Source organism: Oryctolagus cuniculus, chromosome 4, assembly GCF_051225735.1.
Source record: "Oryctolagus cuniculus isolate XC-2025 breed Fujian yellow rabbit chromosome 4, ASM5122573v1, whole genome shotgun sequence".
Lineage (NCBI taxonomy): Eukaryota > Metazoa > Chordata > Mammalia > Lagomorpha > Leporidae > Oryctolagus > Oryctolagus cuniculus.
Window position 1 is genome coordinate 102,670,245 of NC_142870.1, and position 24,256 is coordinate 102,694,500.

General features: G+C 42.0%; 1 protein-coding gene across 8 annotated transcripts in view; it reads left to right on the forward strand.

The window, feature by feature from the left end:
* The window catches only part of TBL1XR1 (TBL1X/Y related 1), a 182,665-nt gene that overhangs the window by 69,199 nt on the left and 89,210 nt on the right, over positions 1-24,256 (forward strand). For 6 of the 8 annotated variants that reach the window (XR_016232546.1, XM_051818788.3, XM_089330908.1 and 3 more), the window contains exon 2: positions 21,101-21,175. The exons of the other annotated variants lie outside the window; for them this stretch is intronic. The gene's annotated coding sequence lies outside the window, so the exon portion shown is untranslated. The remainder of the gene's footprint in view (positions 1-21,100; positions 21,176-24,256) is intronic. 8 annotated transcript variants of the gene reach the window in all.

Consider the following 24,256-nt stretch of genomic DNA (forward strand, 5'->3'; position numbering starts at 1 on the left):
GCAGAGAGAGAGATCCTCCATCCAGGTTCACTCTCCAGTTGGCCACAACGGCCAGAGCTGCACTGATCCAAAGCCAGGAGCTTCTTCCAGATCTCCCATGAGAGTGCAGGGGCCCATGGACCTGGGCCATCTTCTACTGCTTTCCCAGGCCATAGCAGAGGGCTGGATTGGAAGTGGAGCAGCCGGGTTTCAAGCTGGTGCTCATATGGTATGCCGGAGCTTCAGGCCAGGACATTAACCTGCTGCGCCACAGCGCCGGCCCCTATATGAATTATACTGCTTAGTTCTTAGAACAATACCTTTTTGAGAGAGTTATGATTATAATCTTTGTTTTACAGATGAATAAACTGAGGTTTACAAAGATTAAATAACCGACTTAATGTGTTATCCTCAGTTTGTGAGTTCACAGTATTTTCATTCTAGTTTTTTTTTTTTTCCTTAAGATTTATTTATTTATTTGAAAGAGTTACACAGAAGGAGAAGGAGAGGCAGAAAGAATGGGAGGTCTTCCATCCACTGGTTCACTCCCCAATTGGCTGCAATGGCTGGAGCTGTGCTGAGCCAGAGCCAGGAGCCCAAGGACTTGGGCCACCTTCTGCTGTTTTCCCAGGCCATAGCAGAGAGCTGAATCGGAAGTGGAGCAGGCAGGCCTCGAACTGGCACCCATATGGGATGCTGGCACTGCAGCTCGCTGCCTATCCCACCATGCCACAGCGCTGGCCCCTTCATTCTAGTTCTGTAAGTAGTTTTTGCTACCATATTTCCTAGAATTTGTTAAAGAACAGATGAGTGGAAGGGGATGTGAGTACTTTTGCATACATGAATATATTAACACAATTGTATAATTTTAAGGAAGTAGACATTTATATATGGTAGTTGTGTTTTATAAGTTTTACAAATGAACTGGCTTGGCATTAAAGGAATATAGGGAGGAGGGAGAGGGAATTAATTATTCCCTCTAGTGTTGGAATGCCAGTAGAGCAAATTTGTCTGCTTATCTTTTTTTCAAGACCTTGATGTCAGGTAGTCAGAATGAAGGGAATTCTGTATAATGTAAGCTATCTGATTTCCTGGAGTAGTCTGTCCAGTTTTCTATCATTCGACTTGGCTACAGAGCCATGAAGGAAAGCTAGCAAACTTTGGATCTTTCACAGTAAAGTCTGGCCATCCATACATCTTCCATGTTGTCCTCTTTTGCTTTTCTCCTGTGTGAAGTAATCATTAGGATCAAAATCAAACAAGGTACCCTAAAAGATCAATTCTTAAAACGTGCCTTTTAAGAGTAATGGTTGGGGGCCGGCGCCATGGCTCACTTGGCTAATCCTCTGCTTGCGGTGCCAGCACCCCAGGTTCTAGTCCCGGTTGGGGTGCCAGATTCTGTCCCGGTTGCTCCTCTTCCAGTCTAGCTCTCTGCTGTGGCCCGGGAAGGCAGAGGAGGATGGCCCAAGTGCTTGGGCCCTGCACCCGCATGGGAGACCAGGAGGAAGCACCTGGCTCCTGGCTTCGGATTGGTGCAGTGCGCCGGCCATAGTGGCCATTTTGGGGGTGAACCAACGGAAGGAAGACCTTTCTCACTGTCTAACTCTGCCTGTCAAAAAAAAAAAAAAAAAAAAGTAATGGTTGGGGCCGCCACTGTGCCGCAGCAGGTTAATGCCTTGGCCTGAAGTGCTGGCATCCCATGTGGGAGCCGGTTCTAGTCCCAGCTGTTAACTCTTCCGATCCAGCTCTCTGCTATGGCCTGGGAAAGCAGTAGAAGATGGCCCAAGTGCTTGGGCCCCTGCACCCGCGTGGGAGACTAGGAGGAAGCTCCTGGCTCCTGGCTCCGGATCAGCGCAGCTCTTGCCATTGTGGAAGACTCCCTCTCTCCCTCTCTCCCTCTCTCCCTCTCTCCCTCTCTCCCTCTCTCCCTCTCTCCCTCTCTCCCTCTCTCCCTCTCTCCCTCTCTCCCTCTCTCCCTCTCTCCCTCTCTCCCTCTCTCCCTCTCCCTCTCTCTGTCTTGACTTTCAAATAAATCTTAAAAAAGAGTAATGGTTATGTTTTAAAATTTGCATCTGTATTTGTAAATGAGTAACAGTACATTAAAATATCTTTGAAGTGCTTGACCAAGATGTGGAACTTAATCATGATAATATATTTACGGAACAACATTTCAGAGTTAAGTGAGATTTTTAAATAATTGGTCATTGTTCTCATTCTTTACCTTTGGAACAAAAAAATCACAGGATACTTCCAGCATTCTGAATTTCAGACATGGCTCTAGTTAGGCTAGTGTTTGTCTTAATTCTTCCTGAAAGTGATTTTGTGAGGAAATGGACAACAATCCAACAATTTTATTGTCATATACTTTTTTTTTTTTTTTATTTTTTATTTTTGACAGGCAGAGTGGACAGTGAGAGAGAGAGACAGAGAGAAAGGTCTTCCTTTGCCGTTGGTTCACCCTCCAATGGCCGCCGCGGCTGGCGCACCGCGCTGATCCGAAGGCAGGAGCCAGGAGCCAGGTGCTTTTCCTGGTCTCCCATGGGGTGCAGAGCCCAAGCACTTGGGCCATCCTCCACTGCACTCCCTGGCCACAGCAGAGGGCTGGCCTGGAAGAGGGGCAACCGGGACAGAATCCGGCGCCCCGACCGGGACTAGAACCCGGTGTGCCGGCGCCGCTAGGCGGAGGATTAGCCTAGTGAGCCGCGGCGCCGGCCGTCATATACTTTTATAGTAGAGGTAAGGTCTTCATTGTTAAATGCTCCTGTTGTGGGAGAAGTACGTTTAACATGTTCTTCAGGCATTGTTCTAGGCATTTGAGTTAAAAAGCTGAATGAGGCATCTTTGAAGATAAACACCTTCTAGTGGAGGGAGACGGGCATTATCCACAGTGGTAGTAAACCTTAGGTGGGATGTGGGAGATCTCAAATTTAATCACCAAAGGAGGGGAGTTTGGGAGACTGAAAACTTCCTTGTGATCAGTCAACCATAGGAATGAAGGAGAGTATGGAACTATGTTCTATCTGAGTCACACAGAGAGGGTATGGCACCGTGCACAGTTGGAGGGAAAAGGCAGGAGTGGAAGAGGAATTAAATTCATTATAGTAAATTTGAAATGCTTTTGGGGATGTCTGAGGGGAGAATGATGTCCACTTACCTTTAAATAATTAAAGCTACAAATCGAAAGGTAGGTGGGAAGATGATATTTTTAAATCTGCTTAATTCCTTAGTGTAAGGAATTCCATTAAGTTTATTGCCTTGATTGAGAAATGACTACTGCTGCTGGCGTCATGATTGAGCAGGAAGAATGTCATGTCTAATCTCTCCTTAGGAGAAGCAAAAACTTCCCACAGCCTCCTTCCAGTGGACTTCTGCTTGGCTCTCACCTGCCAGAACTGTTAAATATGGCTTCCACGAGCTGCAAGAAAGGCTAGGAAAGTTAGTGTTTCTGGACATGTTACTGCTTTGAACAAAATTGGAGCTATCGCAAAGAGGAACAGCAATCTAAACAGTTGTAATTTAAAGGAATAGCTTTGTAGGATTCCAATAAAGAAAGTCACCAGTGGCGTGGTTTTTTTTTTTTTTTTTTTTTTTACTTAAATTTAAAAAAAAGTAAAAGCTGGGGGTCAGTTTTGTGGTAAAACAGGTTAAGCAGCTCTGTATAGTGCTGCCCATATGGGCACTGGCTGATTCAAGTCCCAGCTGCTCCATTTCAATCCTGATCCCTGCTAATATTACTGGGAAAGCAGTGGAAAATGGCTCAAACCCTTGAGCCATTACATCCATGTGGGAGACCCAGATGAAGCTTCTGGCTTCAGACTGGCCCAACCGTGGCTGTTGTGGCCCTTTGGAAAGTGAGCCAGTGGATTGAAAGTCTGTGTCTCTCCCTCTCTGTAATTCTGCCTTTCTTTTTCTTTCTTTCTTTCGAATAAATTAAAAAAAAAAAGATAGGTAGAGACAGGTCTTCCATCTATTGTTTCACTCTCCAGATAGCCACAGTGGCTGGAGCTGCATGGATCCGAAGCCAGGAGCCAGGAGCTTCTTCCGGGGTCTCCCATGTGGGTGCAAGGATCCAAGGACTTGAGCCATTTTCTGCTTTCCCACGCCATAGCAGGGAGCTGCATTGGAAGAGGAGCAGCTGGGACTAGAACCGTTGCCCATATTGGATGCTGGCACTTCAGGCCAGGGCTTTAATCTGCTGCGCCACAGCACCGGCCCCAACTCTGCCTTTCAAATAATAAATCTTTAAAAAAAAAAAAAAAAAAAAAGTAAAAGCTGATTTTTCAGATAACAGACGACATTCAATAAGTTTTGAGATACATGCCTATTAATAATTTGAGCTTAGACTTCATTATAGATGTGGAAAGGGGGTGGGGAGTGTGAGTGATGTGATTGAAGAGGTCAGTGGGCAGCATAGATCCTTCTGCCCTATTAAGTAGAAGAATTGAAAATTTAATGATTGATGTGTCACACTAGGGAGGCAGGAAAGAATTATGACTTTCAGGCTTTTGGTCTGAGTAATGAATATTAAGCAGTAGGTAGCAAAATATTTGCTATAGAAGTGGCTATAGTGCTTTTTATGCCTTTCAAGACTTTTGGGCCCCATAGAAGAATATGCATTCTAAAATTCATGTCTCTTTTGAATGCTGATATGGAAATTAAGTTAAATTTAACCTCTTAGCAGATGAAGTCCCTGATTTCTGAATGTATCAGTCTTCTTCTTTTTTTTTTTTTTTTTTTTTTAAGGTTTTATTTGAGAAGCAGAGTTAGAGAGGTCTTCCATCTGCTGGTTCACTCCGCAAATGGCCACAAAGGCCAGAGCTGGGCCGATCCCAAGCCAGGAGCTTCTTCCAGGTCTCCCGTGTGAGTGCAGGAGCCCAAGCACTTGGGCGATCTTCCACTGCTTTCCCAGGCCATAGGCAGAGAGGTGGATTGAAAGAGGACAAGCCAGGACACAAACTGGTGCCCACGTGGGATACCTTCGCAGCAGGTTGAGGCTTAGCCTACTACGCCACAGTGCTGACCTCGTATCATCCTTTAATATTTCAAGTACTAGTTAGTTGTGTGAAACACTGTTGGTCTTACGTATTTGGAAGCCCTGCTGAGTGGATGGTCAAAAAAAGGGTAGTATTTATTGGTTGCTGGTCTTAAACGGTCCTCTGGTGGTGCCCAGGATCTTTACTGACCCCATTGTGGAATATGGATGGGGACACATCTTCTTGCTCAGTAAGGTGATAGTTTCATTATAAATTCTTTGTGTTAGAATGAGAAAATTCTTCGGGGGTGGGGAGATGAAAACTTTTGGGAAGAGACTCAGTAGACATAGAGAAGAGTGTTTAAGAATTTAAGGAATTTAAGATTTTTAATGTCTACCTGACTCAGCTTCTTTTTTTTTTTTTTTGACAGGCAGAGTGGACAGTGAGAGAGAGAGACAGAGAGAAAGGTCTTCCTTTGCCGTTGGTTCACCCTCCAATGGCCGCCGCGGCTGGCGCACCGCGCTGATCCGAAGGCAGGAGCCAGGAGCCAGGTGCTTTTCCTGGTCTCCCATGGGGTGCAGGGCCCAAGCACTTGGGCCATCCTCCACTGCACTCCCTGGCCACAGCAGAGGGCTGGCCTGGAAGAGGGGCAACCGGGACAGAATCCGGCGCCCCGACCGGGACTAGAACCCGGTGTGCCAGCGCCGCTAGGCGGAGGATTAGCCTAGTGAGCTGTGGCGCCGGCCGTGACTCAGCTTCTTACCAGTTGTGTGCTTTTGGCCTAGGAACTTCTCAGAGCCCGTTAACTTGCTTTTGCAAACAAGGACAATATTATCTGTTGTATGAAGTTGTCATTTTTTTAAGCTTTTATAGAGAAACAGAACTTTTATCCATGGGTTTACTCCCCAAATATCCACAACAGCCATGGCCAGGAGCCAGAAAGTTAATTCAGGTTTTCCACATTGAGTGGCAGGAATCCAAATACTTGAGCCATCATCTGCTGCCTTTCAGGTGAAAGGAAGCTGGGATTTGAACCAAGCACTCTTGATGGGGGATGTGGGCATCTTAAGCACTGCACCAAATGCCCACCTTTAAGGCCATCTTTGAAAGGTTATAAAGAGTCTCAGAAGTCAACCCAGTTATTGCTTGCCAGAGATAAGTCAGTCCCATGGAAACTTGCTATACAAGACCATGGGCTCCTGAGAAGCAGAGTTGAACATCCAGGTTTGTGTGAAAAATTGTTCACCAAGATATAGACCAAGGTGAAGTGATCCCTGCCAGGTGAACTGCATCTGGAATGGGAGGAAGGTGTGCTGTGTTAATACCTGAGCATGTCTATGGATGAGTTGAGTTCCCTGGAAGTTATATTCAGGAGACATTTTTTTAAAAGATTTATTTAGTTATTTGAAAGTCAGAGTTACACAGAGAAGAGAGGCAGAGAGAGAGAGAGGTCTTCCATCCAATGGTTCACTCCCCAGTTGGCTGCAATGGCCGGAGCTGCGCCGATCTGAAGCCAGGAGCTTCTTCCAGGTCCCCCATGTGGGTGCAGGGGCCCAAGGTCTTGCGTCATCTTCTGCTTTCCCAGCCACAGCAGTAAAGAGCTGGATTGGAAGAGGAGCAGTCGGGACTAGAGCTGGAGCCCATATGGGATGCCAGTGCTTCAGGCCAGGGCGTCAACCTGCTGCACCATAGCACCGGCCCCCAGGAGCAGGAGACATTTTTAAGAGGATAGTAGTAGTTCCTGGGGCTGGTGCTGTGGTGTATCAGGTAAATCCGCTGTCTGCAGTGCCGGCATCCCATATGGGAGCCGCTTCGATTCCTGGTCGCTCCACTTCTGATCGAGCTCTCTGCTGTGGCCTGAAAGCAGTAGAAGATGGCCCAACTCCTTGGGCCCCCCGCACCCATGTGAGAGACCTGGATGAAGCTCCTGGCTCCTGGCTTCGGATCGGCGCAGCCCCCATTCATCTTTGATCACCCCCCCCCTTTCTTTTTACAGGCAGAGTTAGAATGGTCTTCCTTCCATTGGTTCACTCCCCAAATGGCCTCTATGGCCGGCGCTGTGCTGATCCGAAGCCAGGAGCCAGGTGCTTCTTCCTGGTCTTCATGCGGGTGCAGGAGCTCAAGCACCTGGGCCATCCTCCAGTGCCCTCCTGGGCCACAGCAGAGAGCTGGACTGGAAGAGGAGCAACCGGGACTAGAACCTGGCGCCTATATGGGTTGATGGCACTGCAGGCAGAGGATTAACCTAGTGAGCCACGGCACCAACCCTCTCTGATTTTTAGTATCATGTGTCTTGGAAAAGTTTGAAGCTCTTTGATGTTAACTTTGTGAGAATGCTTGTGTGAAAGTTTGACCTAACAGGCTCTAGGCAACAACTACGGAAATTGTCTGGCTTGGCATATCTTCTCCTTAGCATTTAATAACTTTTATGACAGCCCTCATAATATTATAATGCTAAATTTTAAATAAGTTCCTGTAACCCAATATCTCTGTTAATGAATTGTAGCTTCATACAGGCAAGTAAAGGCAATAAGAGGTTTCAGGAGGAAAAGTTAGAGTAATTGGAACATAAATGACGTATTTTGTGAACATGAATTATCTAAATATAACTTTCAGTGTGAAGCTGGCAACAGCAATATACGGCACATCTTCATACATGATTGCCTGCAATACAGAACATAGAACATACCATTGCTTCCTTAGTGTCCTGTCCTCTCTTGATTGAAATAGGGATCAGCTGATTATCCTTTTAAATATTGCAGTTTTTGTTGCAACTTGGGGATCCTTTCTCTCTTCCTTTCCCAGGCCCTCTCTGGCTTGGACTTTTTCTTTTATGGTAACACCTTCTAAAGCATTAACACTACTTCTGGATTCTGCTGGGATCTAACCTTTGTTAGAGCATTACTGTCATATGTGATTCAGTGTTTATCTAACAGGGTAGTTAATTAAAACTTATTTTTTCTTCCCCCTTTCTCCCTTTTGCCTCTTTTTTCTTCCCATAGTTCTGTTGTTAATTGCAGAGTAAGCCTTACAACCATTTTAAAGAAAAAAGAAGCCTGTCATTTAACCTGCCTTTGAGGGAAAAAAACCTTATGTTTTCAATTATATTTCTTTCTGGCCTCCTAAAGGAGAGTTGTCTAGTTTTCTTTCCAGTTTGTATTTGCTTGAGTAACTAGCATTGCTAGTAGCGAGAGTTTACTTACAGTGTCCAGCTTCTTTGTTGATGGATTCTTTGGTTGCTTTGGTATTAATATGTTCATATAAGAAAATTGGTTTTAAGTATAATTCTGTTCATGGTTGGTTTTATGAACTTTTTAAGTTCTTGCAAATATACACAGTTTACTTGCTCCTCTCCCATTTTTACCTGTTTCCAGGTACGATTTAGAACTATTAGCAAACGTAAAAACATTCATGTACTTATTTTCATTTATTTGAAATGCAGAGAGACAGAGATAGAGACAGACACAGGGAGATCTCCCATCTGCTGGTTCACTCATCAGCTTCCTGCAGTAGCCTGGGTTGGGCCAGGCTGATGCCAGGCACTGGGGTACTCAGCCAGGCGCTGGGGTACTCAGCCAGGCGCTGGGGTTTCCCTTGTGGTTGACAAGATCCCAGGTATTTGAGCCACCGCCTGCTGTTTTCCAGGGTGGGCATTAGCAGGAGCTGCATGAAAAGCAGAGCCAGGACTGAAACCTAGTCACTCTGATATGAGATGCAGGTGTCTTAAACTGCTGTGCCTATCTCCCCTGCCCCCAGTAACATTTTAACTCACTTTATAGAAGTGACTTTTGGCGTCCAGCTGGCCTTAACTTACCACAGGGCAAAAAATACAAGCTCAGTTTCTCATAATTTTCAAAATAACATTTCTTCTCGCTCACTGGTTAGTAAAGCATAGCTAATATTGGCAAAACTCATCCAGTGTTTCCTTTCCACGTGCCCTGGCCAATAGGATTCGTTTCCAGGACCATTCTCAGTATTCTTCTATCTTCATTATTCTGTCCGTTTGTTATTTGTAATTTTTTCTTTGAATACTTCTCATTGGTATTTTTTTTTTTTTAATATTTATTTGAAAGTCAGAGTTACAGAGAGAGGAGAGGTAGAGAGAGAGAGAGAGGTCTTCCATCCAATGGTTTGCTCCCCAGTTGGCCGCAATGGCCAGAGCTGTGCCGATGTGAAGCCAGGAGCTTCCAGGTTTCCCACATTGGTGCAGGTGCCCAAGGACTTGAGCCATCTTCTGCTTTCCCAGGCCACAGCAGAGAGCTGGACTGGAAGAGGAGCAACTGGGACTAGAACCAGCACCCACATGCGATACCATCACTGCAGGCAGAGGATTAACCTAGTGCACTGTGGCGCCGGCCCCCAGGCCAGGGCTTTAACCTGCTGCGCCACAGCTCTGGCCCCCTCATTGTTATTTTTATAATTGATGGGAAAGTCACGATTCTAGCAGCTCCTTTTGCCTAGGACTTAGTTTTTGTTTTTGTTGTCTTTAATGATATCCTGAATAGATTTGTTCTCTTTTAAACTACATTAACAGTTTTAATTAGTTTTTATTTACTAGCATTTTGTGTGGAAATACCTTTAGGGATTTAGTAGTATCCTAAAATAAGATTTCTTTTGCATAATGAATCAGATTTTGTTTAAACTTGATCAGGCTAATAAACTATCCTCACAAAGAGTAGGTTTATATAATACCCTCATTTACAGATGGAGACCTTGAAAGCATGCTTATGGTTATTTGAGTATGATGTGAAAGAGCTGAGTTTTTTTTTATTTTATTTTATTTTTTTTAACAGAAAGAACAGAAAGCCCTTGTTCTTGACATTCTACCCCCATGGTTTTTTAAGTTTCTGAAGGTGGCAAAGGAATACTGAATTTTAATACTCTTACTTTTCTTACTGAACTTTATTATTACATAAAGTCACATGTTATTAATGTGCCTTTTGAGAAATGCATTGTTAGATGATTTCATGATTGCACAGACATCAGTGTACTTATACCAACCTTGGGTGGGTATAGCTCAGCCATTCGGCCTGATCTCTTAATTAAGAAATGCAGTAAGATGTGTGAGACTGCTGCTGCCATAGTGTGGTATCCTGTTTTTACAGTAAACTTTTTTAAATAAGTAGAATGCATGTACTCTATAATAAATATAAATAGTATGGTGTATCCCTAAACCTGTAATACAATTACTTATTATCATCTATTATGTACTGTTTGTAAATTGGATGCAGTATACTTACATTTGTAGTAGGTTTGTTTACCCTGGCATCACCACAAACACAGAATAATGCACTGTGAAGGCTATGATGTCAGTACAGAACAGTAGTGTTTAAACTCCATTATAATTTAAAAAAAAAATTTATTTGTAAGTCAGAGTTATAGAGAAAGGGAGAGAAAGAGATCTTCCATTCTCTGGTTTGTTCCCCAGATGGCTGTTGTAGCCATGGCTGGGCCAGTCTGAAGCTAGGAGCCAGGATCTTCTGGGTGTCCCATGTTGGTAGCAGAGGCCCAGGCACCTGGCCATCTTCTTCTGCTCGGTTATAAGTGGAGCATCTGGGATTCGAGCGGGTACCCCTATGGGATGCCAGTACTGCAGGCAGCTGTTACACTCTTAATGGGACCACCGTCATACATGCAGCATGTTGTTAATTGAAACATGGAGGAAGACTGAATAGGGCTAGATATAATACTGTTTGCCTTAGATTTCCTTTTCATTAAAGTTACATGTTTTAATCAGCAGGATTTGAATAATCATTCTTTTTACTTGGTCTGTTAACTTATTTTGATTAACAAAGTCTTCAGGGTTGGGTCACCTGCAGGGTCGGCATCCCATATGGGCGCTGGTTTGAGACTGAGCTGCTGCACTTCCAGTCCAGCTCTCTGCTATAGCCTGGGAAAGAGGTGGAGGATGGCCCAAGTGCTTGGGCCCCTGCATCCACGTGGGAGACCTGGAAGAAGCTCTTGACTCCTGGCTTTGGATCACCCAGCTCTAGCCTTTGCAGCCATTTGGGGAGTGAAGCAGTGGATGGAAGATCTCTGCCTGTGCCTCTCAAATAAATAGATAAATCTTTCAAAAAGAAAAAAAAAGTCTTTAATGCATTGAACCTAAAAGCTTTTTGTGCCATCATGTGTCGCTCCCCCTCTTCGTGGAGGAACGACACTAAACCCTGCCTAGGCTTCATATCCGAGTCACGGCACCACTATGTCGCTCCCCCTCTTCGTGGAGGAACGACACAGGGCCCTGCCTAGGCTTCATATCCGAGTCACGGCACCATTATGTCGCTCCCCGTCTTCGTGGAGGAACGACACAAGACCCTGCGCTGTTCTTTCGTCTGCTCGGCCCTCCCCGGGTTTGCTGCTGGTTCTTCCCGGGTTGGCTACCGTCCCTTCCACCTCCGTGGAAGGGCAGTTCCCCCTGGCCACATTCCCCACTTCCGCAGGGGAGCGGCACACCGCCGGCCGGCTCTTCTCGGGGGCTGCACAGGTGTTCCTTCAGCTAGATGTTCCCCTTAGATGTTCCTCGTGCATGCCGTCTCTCTCCTCCTTTATAGTCCTCTTCCACCAATCCCAACTCTGCTACCCACATGCTGAGTACGCTGCTCTCCTCCAATCAGGAGCAGGTCCCACAGTTTATTGGTTGAACTGGAGGCAGCTGTGTAGAAGCTGTTTCCCTTCTCAGCGCCATATTGTGGGAAAGCAGATGCATAGAATAAGTCTTAATTCCAGTAACTTAGTCTAGTCTGAGTTGCTCCCAGTTGCTCCCCACAATCATGGATCCATAGAATATTGGATGGTTTTGGGAATTGCTTCAGGATCAACAAATTATGGTGTATGGACTGTGATCTAGTCTGTTGACTTTGTTTTGAATAAACTTTTATTGGGGACAGGGAAGTCCATTGATTTATGTATTTCCTGTGGTTGCTTTGCTCTGAAATAAGAGAAAGAGACCGAATGGCCCACAAAACCAGACATACTTTCTGGCCATCATTTGCCAAATGCCAGAGCATTGTATGGAAGTGACTGAAAAATAAGATACAGTAGTTAAAGTTGCCCCTCTGTATCCTTGAATATGCATCTAAGGATTCACTCAACCATGAACTAAAATATTTGAAAAGTAAGGAATTCCAGAAAATTGCAAAGAACCAAATTTGAGTTTGCTGTGCAGGGATCCCTACACTGAATCCATGTAAATGAAGTGGTGTAGCGTAATGCTATTTCACAGTTCCTGAGAACTCTTCTAGCACTTGTTGTTCTGCTTATTATTCACATTGAGTCTTATTTGTGTATTATGTTTGTCAGTATGAATATGTTCAGCCTTTTTTCTTTGTCATTATTTCCTAAATAATACAGTATGACAACTGTTTACAGAGCATTTACATTGTATTAACTATGAATATTATAAATTTAGAGTTGGATTTAAAATATAGGGAAGGATGTGCAAGATTCTATGCAAAACTGTGCTGTTTTATGTGAGCCCTTTAGGCATGTTCTGGGATGGAAATGGAGGTGGTCAGTCTCAGTCAGTACTTTATTATCATGATGGTAGACAGGGAGAGGCGAGGTGTGGATTGTGAAAGAGGTGCTCTTTCTTTCATGACCCCTGGAAAAGTCTGTGTGTGTCCCTGAGTGGATCAGTGATACAACACAGCTTGTGTTTGCTGTTTAAATGTGCCAGGAAAGTTAAGTGGGAAGTAATCTGGCAAATCAACATCAAGATGAGAATTTGTCATTCTCTGTAATTAAGAGTATGGTATTAATTTATCATATACATAAAATGAATTATATTAAGGTATGAGATAGCCCTGATGTCTCGTGTATTTCTGATGGCTGTTTGATTAGGACTGGTAGTTAAATGAACAATTTGTTTTAATTTACTGAAGGCAAAGCATTTACTAATATTGTCTGTGTCAAAGCAGCTCATTTATAAACATTTGTTATGTGAAAGGATATATTCTTAGTGAGGACATATGAGAGAAACCTTGAATCCTTCAATAGTAGATAAATAAAAAGATAATTCAAAATTCTGAAATTAATGCCTTATTTAAATATATTTTTCCCCAAAGCAAAGGTCATAATGATAACTTTCTTTTTACTAATTATGTTCTGATGTAGTCTTGGTGCTTGTTTGAAGGTCAGAGGCTGATTCTGTCCTGTGACAAAGCATGGGGGCGGGGGTGACGCCTTGGCTCACTTGGTTAATCCTCTGCCTGCAGCGCTGGCATCCCATATGGGCGCCGGTTCTAGTCCCAGTTGCTCCTCTTCCAGTCCAGCTCTCTGCTGTGGCCAGGAGGGCAGTGGAGGATGGCCCAAGTCCTTGGGCCCTGCACCCGCATGGGAGACCAGGAAGAAGCACCTGGTTCCTGGCTTTGGATCCGCGTAGTTCTGGCCATTGCGGCCATTTGGGGGGTGAACCAATGGAAGGAAGACCTTTCTCTCTGTCTCTCTCTCACTGTCTCTGTCAAATTAAAAAAAAAAAAAAAAAAAGCATAAAATGGCTTTGGTTTGGAAGTGCCAGGGGAGGCGATCTGCTTCAGCAAGGGGGCTGCCTGTCTGCTTTGCACCCTGAGGTTACACTGGTCAGCACACTCTATCCATGCCCGTGATAATTTGGAAGGTTGGTCAATGATGAAGGTTTTTTTTGGTAGTAAATCTGTTATATGTGTTAACTCACAAGAGATGCACTATATAACTGGACTCCATAGTCATAGTTATACAGTATGAATGGCAGTTTGTGTACTGCATAGAAGCACACAGCCGAAGGGCGATCTCTGGTTACAGAAATCCTGGCCATGTTCAGTCAGCCAAGCAGTTTTCCTTGAATGGGACTGTGTCTTCTCAGAGGAGGGGACTTCTTTTAATTTATTTAACAGCTAACATCTGAATCCTATGTTAAGCACCGTTTAGCAATTGATACTTGTCCATGTTGTGATTCATCTCCCGTAACTTACTTTATGGATGAAGAATCCCAGACAAAGTGTCAGAGGCAGAGTTAAATGCAAGCTGTAGAGTGTGGTGGAATGAGAAGGCCATGCCAAGATGGCCACCGGCAAGCCAGCGTCAGTTTCTCAGGAATGGCTTTGAAACCCACCTGGCAAACGGAGCCTGCCTGGCAACAGGCTGTGATTGGATGGCTTTGGAAACAGCCTGGCAGCAGGCTGTGATTGGTTGGGGCATAGACCACCCCTTGACCGGATTGGCTGGTCTTGGCTATATAAGCTGTTCTATTAACTGAAATAAATGAGTCTGCGCAGGCACTCCAGGGGTCTGTGTGGTGACGCCTCGCCTCTTGCCCCCACCATGCTCCTCCTCTCAGAAACAATCCACTGCAACATTGTTGAGAAATCAACTGCAACAGTGGGGTTCCTTAGCTCAAGGCTGTTAAACCTCCATACAGCATGGCTTCCTTTCTTTCCTTCCTTTCTTTCCTTTCTTTTCGATTTATTTGAAAGACAGAGTTACAATAGAGAGGTAGAAAGAGAGAGGAAGGGAGGGAGGTCTTCCTTCTGCTGGTTCACTCTCCTGATGGCCGCAATGGCCGGAGCTGAGCTGAGCTGATCTGAAGCCAGGAGCCAGGAGATTCTTCCGGGTCTTCCATGCGGGTGCAGGGGCCCAAGAACTTGGGCCATCTTCCACTGCTTACCCAGGCCACAGCAGAGAGCTGGATTGGAAGAGGAGCAGCCGGGACTAGAACCGACACCCATATGGGATGCCAGTGCTTCAGGCTGGAGCTTTTAATCCACTGTGCCACAGTGCTGGCCCCATTCTTCTATTCTAATTTGTTCTGTGCTGGTCTAATTTGCACAAAGGTAAACCACAGAAGCTGGTGCTGGCCCTGAGAGCACACTTGCCTGCTGAGTTGGAAGGAGGTGGGCATGCAGACAGCCATATCACATCCTGTGCTTGCATACCTAATGGAACTTCCTCAATAAGTGGTTGATACAGGTTTTGTTTGAATGTTGCCATTGATGTGTGTGACAGTATTCCATTATATTGAGTAGGAAAACACCTTTCTTTGATTTCTGCTATTTAAAATTGTGTCACTCACTGCTGAAGCTGATTGGTCTCTATGTCTCCTTAGGTAAATGTGAGATCCACAATCCCCTTGGTAATTCCTGTGCTTCGTAGTCTCTCTTGGACTCTCCTTTTGATGGTGTCCTCATTGCTTTCCCTTTGCCCATTAGTTTTTAGGGAGGCAGGTTGAGTTTATCATGTTTCTCATTGTTAATTTTGAATTCAGATTAATAAAACATCTACTCTTGACATAGTGTATTTCTTCCTCTAGTTCTGAATATTACTGATTTTGTCATTTAATATTTAAAATAAATGACCCCTCTACACATCCTCTGCCCCCTAGATTAATAATTAGAATCTGACCAGCCTGCCCTTGCTCTTCAACAAAGACCAAAGGTTTTCAAACCCCTTAGGGATCACCTGGGGGAATTTTAAATTCAACTGGAGTGCAGGCACTACCTAGTTCTTTTAAATATGAAAAAAAGACACATTATGTCTCAGATTCCTTCTGGAAAGGCATTTCTGTGGGATAGAGTGAATAAAGACCCAGCATCCTTGGCACAGCTAGTCTGTTTCACTGGAAACATACTGTTCAGCTGAATGGTGTATGTTGTCGTCTAATTAGTTACTCGAATTCTAGATACCTAGAGTCATATCCAGCCCTAGGGAAGAGTGTGTGATCTAACAAGATGTAGAAATTAGGTCAGTATTTTCTTCCAGTTTAAGTGACAGTGTACCCACCTCTGTCCCACGTCTGTGATCCTAGGCAACAAAGATACATTTTTTATCCTATTTCTCATGCTGTTGTTACTGCTTCTCATTACCTTTTTCATTTTACTCCCAAACTTTCTTGTTTTAAAATTTTTGAAATTTCATTTTATTTGAAAGGCAGAGATTGTCCATCTGCTGATTTATTCCCTAAATGCCCTCATGAAGATCTGGGCCAGATTGAAGCCAGGAGCCCAGAATTCAGTCTGGGTCTTTGAGATGGGTGGCAGGGATCCACATTCTTGAACCATTACCTGCTGCCTCCTAGGGTGTACATCAGAATCAGAGGAATAGGGCATTCCAATGTGGGATACTGCTGTCCCCAGCAGAGACCTAACTTCTGTGCTAATCGCCTGCTATGAAAGCTACTTTAAAAAATAAAAAGATTTAGCAGCTGTTGACTTTGTGTTCACAGGAAAATAATATCAGATCTGCCATATTTCTGAGCCATGATAAGTTGTACCATTAATTTAGTAACTGTTCTCTCCAAAAGTTAAATTTACACATCAGTGTTGTATTCACATTTTAAAAAGAACTGACAATACATTTTCATATATCAGTTTGTATTATCAGCTAGCGTTTGTTGAAGTTTTCATCTCAGTCATTGAAAGTTAGTGACCTGGAGACTACTTTTGGGTACATGGTAGTGAATAAATAATAAATTGGATTGTTAACACCACATGAAACGGCTCAAATTGAACTTTAATTTTAAAAACCTGCCATAGTATGAGTTTCATATTTTTATTGTCTTTAATTGCATTGTTTACTCTGTGAGAGGCAAATTTCAAAATACTTGCTAAGTTTTTCTTTTATTCTTGCTCAGTACTTTATTTTCTGTTTCATACCAATGAGGCTAAGTCAGTTAAGGCAGTAATTGGATGGTTAGACACCAGAACAAGTTTAAATTGGTCTTTATGTGAGTACATGATCTTGACAATAGCTTACTTAAAAAAAATGAGTCAAAATGCAAGTTTTGAATCTATTTGCCTGAGGTTGCTTAAATAACCTCAGGAAGTGAAAACATAGGCAATAATGGCAAAGCCATCTTTGGCCTTTGATTCTGGTCTCTGTGGGTCAGTTTCCTTGAGATAGCCCTGATATTCTAGCTCCTTTCCGGTTTGTTCCATCTTCCTCTGGGTATCTAGAAGTGTTTTAATTCTCAGGGAAATGAGGATGAGCTGAGGAGAGCACAGAATGAATATGTGCTTGAAAGGCTTTGATAGATGTATAGCTTGCAACTAGATATTGCCACAGTGAGGAAAACTACAAAGAACCCTTTTTTTGTTGTTGTTTGGGAAAGTGGATCAGTGGAATTGAGCAGGTTCAGATAATACCCTTTGATTTAGAAATACATTGCTTTTTTAGTTCTGCGATTGTGGAGTAAGCCATGTAATTTAAAGACGTATCTGTGACTTTTCTCCCCAGAGTTCATTTAATAAAAATACAAGTAGAATCAGTCTTGGTAAAATTCTTAAATCTCTTAATTCTTGAGGTGATTGCCCTCAAAACCTCCATATTTAAAAAATAACAATTTTTGACTTCTGTTTTTTAAGGATTCCATGTATACTTTCTTGAATTTGCTACTTGTCACTAGGTTCTATATTGAATTATGTTATTGCCTTAAAGAATAAGTAAACTTTCATTGTGTTGGTACCTTTTCCCAGGAAAAGGGCCCATAGTATCCAGCAGCTTTTCAAAAGGGACTATAAGTCACATATGTTTACTTCTACAGACTGCAGAAGAGTATTTTTGAAGATACGTAAAAATATATTGTTTTGCTGTTTCACAGAATTTTTGCATCTTAATCTTCATAATTATGAGTAGACCACAGTAGATTTTAAAAGATGTGCACTAGTCAACAGTAGCAGTGTCTTTCTATTCCAAAAACCTATTCTAAAATGAATACATCTTTGTTTTAGATATTATTTTGAGAAACAAAGGCTACAAACAAGTATTTATTTCATTTTTATTTTTGTTAGCGGTGGAAGATCAACCTTTATTGACCTGGTAGTAGTATGAAAACTAATGGTATAACCAAGCACTCTTGAACATTTTTGAAGTAACAGTCCACTGTTGAGTTCTTTCTTACAGTGTGATTTGTTCTGTAGTAATTCAGTCTGTATTGAGTTTTATTTTCAAATATGTGTCTCCATTCCTGCACATCAGAAATATTATAACATTTTATCAACACATATATCTTAACCAGAACCATTACTGCTTAAGGCACCGTTAGTTCTGTGGTGGGAGAGCACAGTGCACACATGAGCCTCTCAAAGTCTAATAAGGGAGGCATGATAAAAGATAGACATTTTGTACCTTTGTGGGAAAAGAGGTGTGGTAAAGGTGGCCCAGACTTCACTCTTGGGATAGTGACATGGATGGTTAAGGGAGAAAGCTGGTTGTGGGCACAGATGAGTGACAGTGCCACAGTAGCCAGAGAATGCAGAGAACACAATGATCTGCTGTGGGTGAGTAGGGGATGTTGAGGAGTTAAGATTAGAATGGCAGATGGAAAGGATATAATTTTGGTCTTTTGGGAACACCTGAATGACTTTTTTTTAAAGATTTATTTATTTATTTGAAAGAGGTAACACAAGGAGAAGAAAGGAGAGTGAGAGAGAGAGATCTTCCATCCAGTGGTTCACTCCCCAATTGGCTGCAACAGCCAGAGCTGTGCCGATCTGGCCAGGAGCCAGGAGCTTCTTCCAGGTCTCCCATGCGGGTGCAGGGGCCCAAGGACTTGGGCCATCTTCTGCTTTCCCAGGCCACAGCAGAGAGCTGGATGGGAAGTGAAGCAGCTGCGACTCAAACCGTTGCCCATATGGGATGCTGGGCCAGGGCGTTAACCTGCTGTGCCACAGCACCGGCCCCTCATTTTACAGATTTAATAGCATTTCGCAACTTAGAATAAAATATTTATTTATTAAATCAATATTACCTTTTCTCTTGAAGAGCTATGTTCTAATAGGAAAAAGATGAAAGAACTAAGAAAGGGATAGAGAGCAGGTAATTAATGAAAACTAAGATTAGATACATCTGCAAGGATGATGGAAGTCTCAGCACAGAAATGTCAAAGAGAACCACAGGGAAAGGAGGAAAAAGACTAACACCCGGAATGATCTAATTTAATATTTTCTAAAATGTCTGTGTTATATAAGTAGGTGAAAAGTATCTGTTGGCTTTCAATGCTTATTACTCTATTTTCATTTAAGAGCAAAAATCCACAGATTCGGATTTGCATCTTCGTTTCCCCTCGTGTCACAGAGTCATGCCTAAGATATGGTAATATGTAATGGCAGTAGAGGAAAGATTGGAGATTCCAATCCAGCTGCACTTTGATTCATTCCATTTCCTGGAATTGCCTTGTAAGTTTTTAGCTGAACTACTGCTGTAAGCTTACAAGGTTTACTTGTGTTTGATTATGTAGATTTATGGGTTAGGTTATTTAGCTTTAACCAGATTTCACAAGAACAATTTAATGACTTTAAGATTCTTGCAAAGAAATTGCTTGTAGGAACAAGAACAGGAATAAGAAACAAGGAAATGACAGCCTAAGCGACTAGAATGAGCTCTTCACCTGCCATGATTCAATCATTTTAGATGTCTGGAAATGTTAGAAATTGTCAAGATACCTAAAATACAGACACACAGTCATTGTTGATGCTACTGAGACTTTATCCTTAAGGTACTAGTTAATGGTGATACTAAGCCATCATGATTAAGAACACACATAAAAGTTAAGGATCTGTAGTGTTAAAAACCACAAAGAAATTGTAGCAGTGTAAATAAGTTCTTTACCTTTGTCTTTTACTTCTTTGTGTTTTAAATAAAATTTAGTAAACATGGATTAATTATTTGTAAACAAAAAACTTGTCTATGATAAGTGTGCTCTGCTGATTTTTGGTTAGTAAACAGCCCTATTCAGCTTTCACTATAATCATGAAAACTTTGTGTAGTAAAACAGTTGATGTTCATAACAAACAGTGTTTGTTAGATAGAGCCAGTGGTATCTAGTTTTTGTATGGACTGAATCATAATTTCTCTATAACATTTCCTTAGTTAGCTGCTAGAATGAATCTATTGAGAAGCTTGCAAGTGTCTCATGCCAAAAAATCTTGGGGTTCACTCCCACATTGTATGTTGTCATAGCCATCTATAGTCTCAGTAAGCATGTGCCATGTTTAATAAATGTTTTAATTACTGGATTTCATTATGACATAACTCTTGAAGGTAATGTATTTCCATTGAAGTTATTTAGTATGTCTGTGGAGTCAACAATCGGGACACGTGGGTTTTCCAGTCCTAATAAAGATAGAAACCAGAGAGGAGTAGACATCAAGGCATTGAAGTATTTCCGCAGTTACTCAGTGCATTTGCTTGGTTACCTTTTCAGTGTCTTTTTGCCCAGTTCCCCCCTGGTGTAGGAAAGGAACCTCTCCTGTATGGTTTAATAAGCACTCCCCCCCCCCTTTTTTTTTGTTAATTTGACAGAGTTATGGACAGTGAGAGAGACATAGAGATAGGTCTTCCTTCTGTTGGTTCACTCCCCAAATGGCTGCAATGGCCAGAGCTGAGCTGATCTGAAGCCAGGAACCAGGTACTTCTTCCTGGTCTCCCATGTGGGTGCAGGGGCCCAAGTACCTGGGCCATCCTCCACTGCCCTCCCGGGCCACAGCAGAGAGCTGGACTGGAAGAGGAGCAACCAGGACTAGAACCTGGTACCCATATGGGATGCTGGCGCCGCAGGTGGAGGATTAACGAAGTGAGCCACTGCTCTGGCCCTGTGATCACTCCTTTGTGCACTCTGTCACTCTACACAGTCACAGATGGAGCCAGTTGCATATCTGAGAAAGACTCATGAAAAATAAGTTGCTGGGACTTTATCAATTGAGAAGGTAGAATAAACCCAATAAAATATAAACTCTGAAGAGTAAAAGGATAGCGAATTTTGATGGACATATAAAACTAATTAGATCTTTATGTAGAATGCAAGTTTATATTATGCTTATGGCTGTTGATCATAGAATATTATTAACATGCCATGTTGGACCCCAGACCCTAATGTAGCAATTTTTGCCTGAGTTACATGAGGGTGAGTGCACCGTCTGTGCAAATTCATCTCTTTGAGTGTCCTTCTGATCACTGTATAAGCCTCAGAAATGGTCTAAAGACTTACTTCGTATTCGGCAAGCACTCAAAAGTTGCTGCTGTTGTTTATGATAGCAGTTGCTTGGGGAAGAAAGATATTTGCTGATGAAGAGCTTAAATACGTAAAAAGTATGAACTAATACCTAACATTTGGTATGGAAAGTCTTTTAAATGGAATTTGTTTTAGGGCACACTGAATACTTTACTTTCCTTTTTCTCAGCATCAGCAACAGCAACTTGTGATTGGCGGTACCGGATATTCAGTTGCACATTCCCACATCAATGCACTGCCAATGGTAAGATTCCCTCCAACTCATAATGTCAGAGTGTGTTTAATCACTCTGTTTATTATTCTTGTTTTAGAATCGCAAAGGTGTTTCACAATTTGACAAAATACATATCTTACCAAACTAATAATTAAAATAGATATTTAAAATATATATAATTAAAGTTATTTAAAGTTTTTTTTTTTTTTTTTTTGATATTTAAAAAACACCCACCTTGACAATATCCATGCTCTGTAGTTTTTGTAATCTTTCAGGTATGGTTATCAGGATGAAAAATACAGTGATTGTCTTGTGTTTTGTCAAATGAACTATATTTTGTGAATAGTGTTTTCTTAATCAGTGGCAGCTATAGCTCTTTTGGTTTTGTCCATCATTTTAATAAAATGTTTTGTGGTATTGCATTTATCATAATGGTTTTGGTTAATGGGCAGCTAAGCTGCTAAAATTCTACCGGTTTTTATTTAATGAAAATTTTAAGGAGAGGCATTTTACCTGTTTACAAAGATTTTCTTAGAAACCTTTCACTGTATAATATATTGAAATGTCAACCATGTGATATATCAGAAAGAACTCTGTAGAAACTGGGATTTGTGCTATTTTCTGAATACGTTAGGAACATTTGATTTTTTAACAAGTATGCTTGTAAAAATTAGATGATGGAATTGGGCTGAATTTCCAACTGTTATTCTAGCTGTAGGGTAATTTCTTACCTAATGTATTTTGGGGTCAGTAAACAGGAGAATGAACTTTTATGTTTTTAATAATTACTTAAACAGTAACTTTTGCTTAAAAATATTTTATAGTCCTTTACTAGGATTTCTAGTTATTTTCACTTAAAGTTTAAACATAAAATCAGAGAGCTATAGAAACTGGTTCAGGCTTATAGAATTTTGTGGGAAAAAATAGATGTATACATCTGGAATAAAAGTAACTATTAAAAGGTAACAGGAACCAGAATAAATGAGGTATCTGAAAACATTACCAGGAAATTGTTTTAAAGATGAACTTGAAAGTATGTTGATAAGAGAATTTCGTCTGTCTGAACTATCTTCTGAATTCTTGCTAGAAAAAAATTAACCTCGTCCCTTCCTTCCTCCTCTATTTTGTGTCCTCCTCATTTCCTCCCTTTCTCCTTCTTCCTTTCTCTCCCTCAGCCATAGTTAGGGGAGTTTGAAGAAAGTAAAATTTTTGCTCAACTTTAACAAAAATGAGAAGTTTTTTCATTAATTTATGAAGCAGTCACTTGGTTCTTTAGATTGCGTAGGTAATACGTTAATCCTCTTTAAGATATTTCCCCTGGAGCACTGCAGAATTTCTCTCTTAAGCAGCAGCTCCATGGTAAATCAACTTAGGCATCTGAGGTGTCTTTTTTTTGTTTGAAGTTTACCTTTTAAACCTGTTAGTTGTTGAAGTCTTAAGGTTTATGGAATGTCTCACCTGATGATCAGCTATGTAGATCTGATGGTTGTCTGAGGTGCCAGTGCTATACAACCACCTATCTCTTCTGAGTTCCTGTCTTCATGTGTTTGGTTTTCTTTTTGTAGCAGTGCATTGACTATTTTAGATTAGATCATCTCATACATTTGCTAGTTAAATCCCTGAAATCATTTTTATGTCACAAACACAGAAAATTTTTAAAGAAATATTTATTTGGAAGTAAAGCAACAGAGGGAGAAAGGCATCCTTTATCTGCTGATTCACCCCTTAAATAGCCCCAACAGCCAGTGCTGGGGAGCCAGGAATTCATCCTAGTCTCCCATATGGGTGGCAGAGACTCAAGTACTTGGGCCATCTTTGGCCTTCGCAGGCACATTAACAAGGAATTGGAACGGAAGTGGAGCAGCTGGGACTCAAACCAGCACTCCACTATGAGATGCTGGCCTTTCAAAGACTTTTTTTTTTTTAAAGATTTATTTTATTATTTATTTGAAAGTCAGAGTTACACAGAGAGAGGAGAGACAGAGAGAGAGAGAGAGGTCTTCCATCCAATGGTTCACTCCCCAGATGGCCGTAATGGCAGGAGCTGCCCCAATCCAGAGCCAGGAGCTTCTCGGTCTTTCATGCAGGTGCAGGGGCCCAAGGACTTTGCTATAGCCTGGGAAAGCAGTAGAAGATGACCCAGAGAGCTGGAGCAGAAGTGGAGCAGCTGGGTCTCAAACCGGTGCCCACATGGGATGCCGGTGCTTCAGGCCATGGCATTAACCTGCTGCGCCATAGCACCTGCCTGCCTCTGAAAGACTTTAACCCACCTTGCCACAGCTACAGCTGTGATCACAGAAATTTAAGTTTATTGTTTTATGTGTATGTGAGCACATGTATGTATATATGTGTTAGAGATGAAGATGGCAAATATTAAAACAAAGTGGGTCACAGTTGAGGACACAAATTATACCTACATATTTGCCCAGTAAATTTATAGGTATTAGTTCAAAATTGTGGTTTATCCATGAATCTTAGAAATGTCACACTAGCCAAGGTTAAAACCTATGTTACATACTGTAGCAGTTCATACAGTTTGCTTTCTAAAGTTTCAGTTATCTGGGGTTAATCATGTTCCAAAAATTTTACATGGAGCATTCAAGAAGTAAGAAATTCATAAGTTTTAAGTTGCACATCATTCAGAATTGCATGATAGTATCTTGTACCATCATAATCAGTCCTGCAGCAGAGTTGAATCATCTTTTTGTATAGCAAATTCATATTCATGAGTCACGTGGTAGCTAATCGGAGTGTTTAGATCTACTGTCTGGATATCTGTGTTTGTGTTCAAGTAATGACCCCAAAGTTCAAGAGAAGTAATGCAAAGGAGGCACCAGAGCATAAAACATGAAAGGACAGATTGTTTTAATACCTTGTGGCAACACTGCAGGGCATATAGGAAAAAGAAATAGTATGTTCAAGCCCTGGGTTTGATACTGTCTGCTGTTTTCAGGAATTCCCTAAGGGTCTTCGGATGTATATCCCCCTTAGATAAGGGGGTCTACTATTTTTATCATAATTTTTTTTTCTGTGTAGATGCTGTAAAGGAATGCTTTCTGGAAATATATACAGTTACCCTTGCCACCACTACAACCATTGTCTTTGCTATAA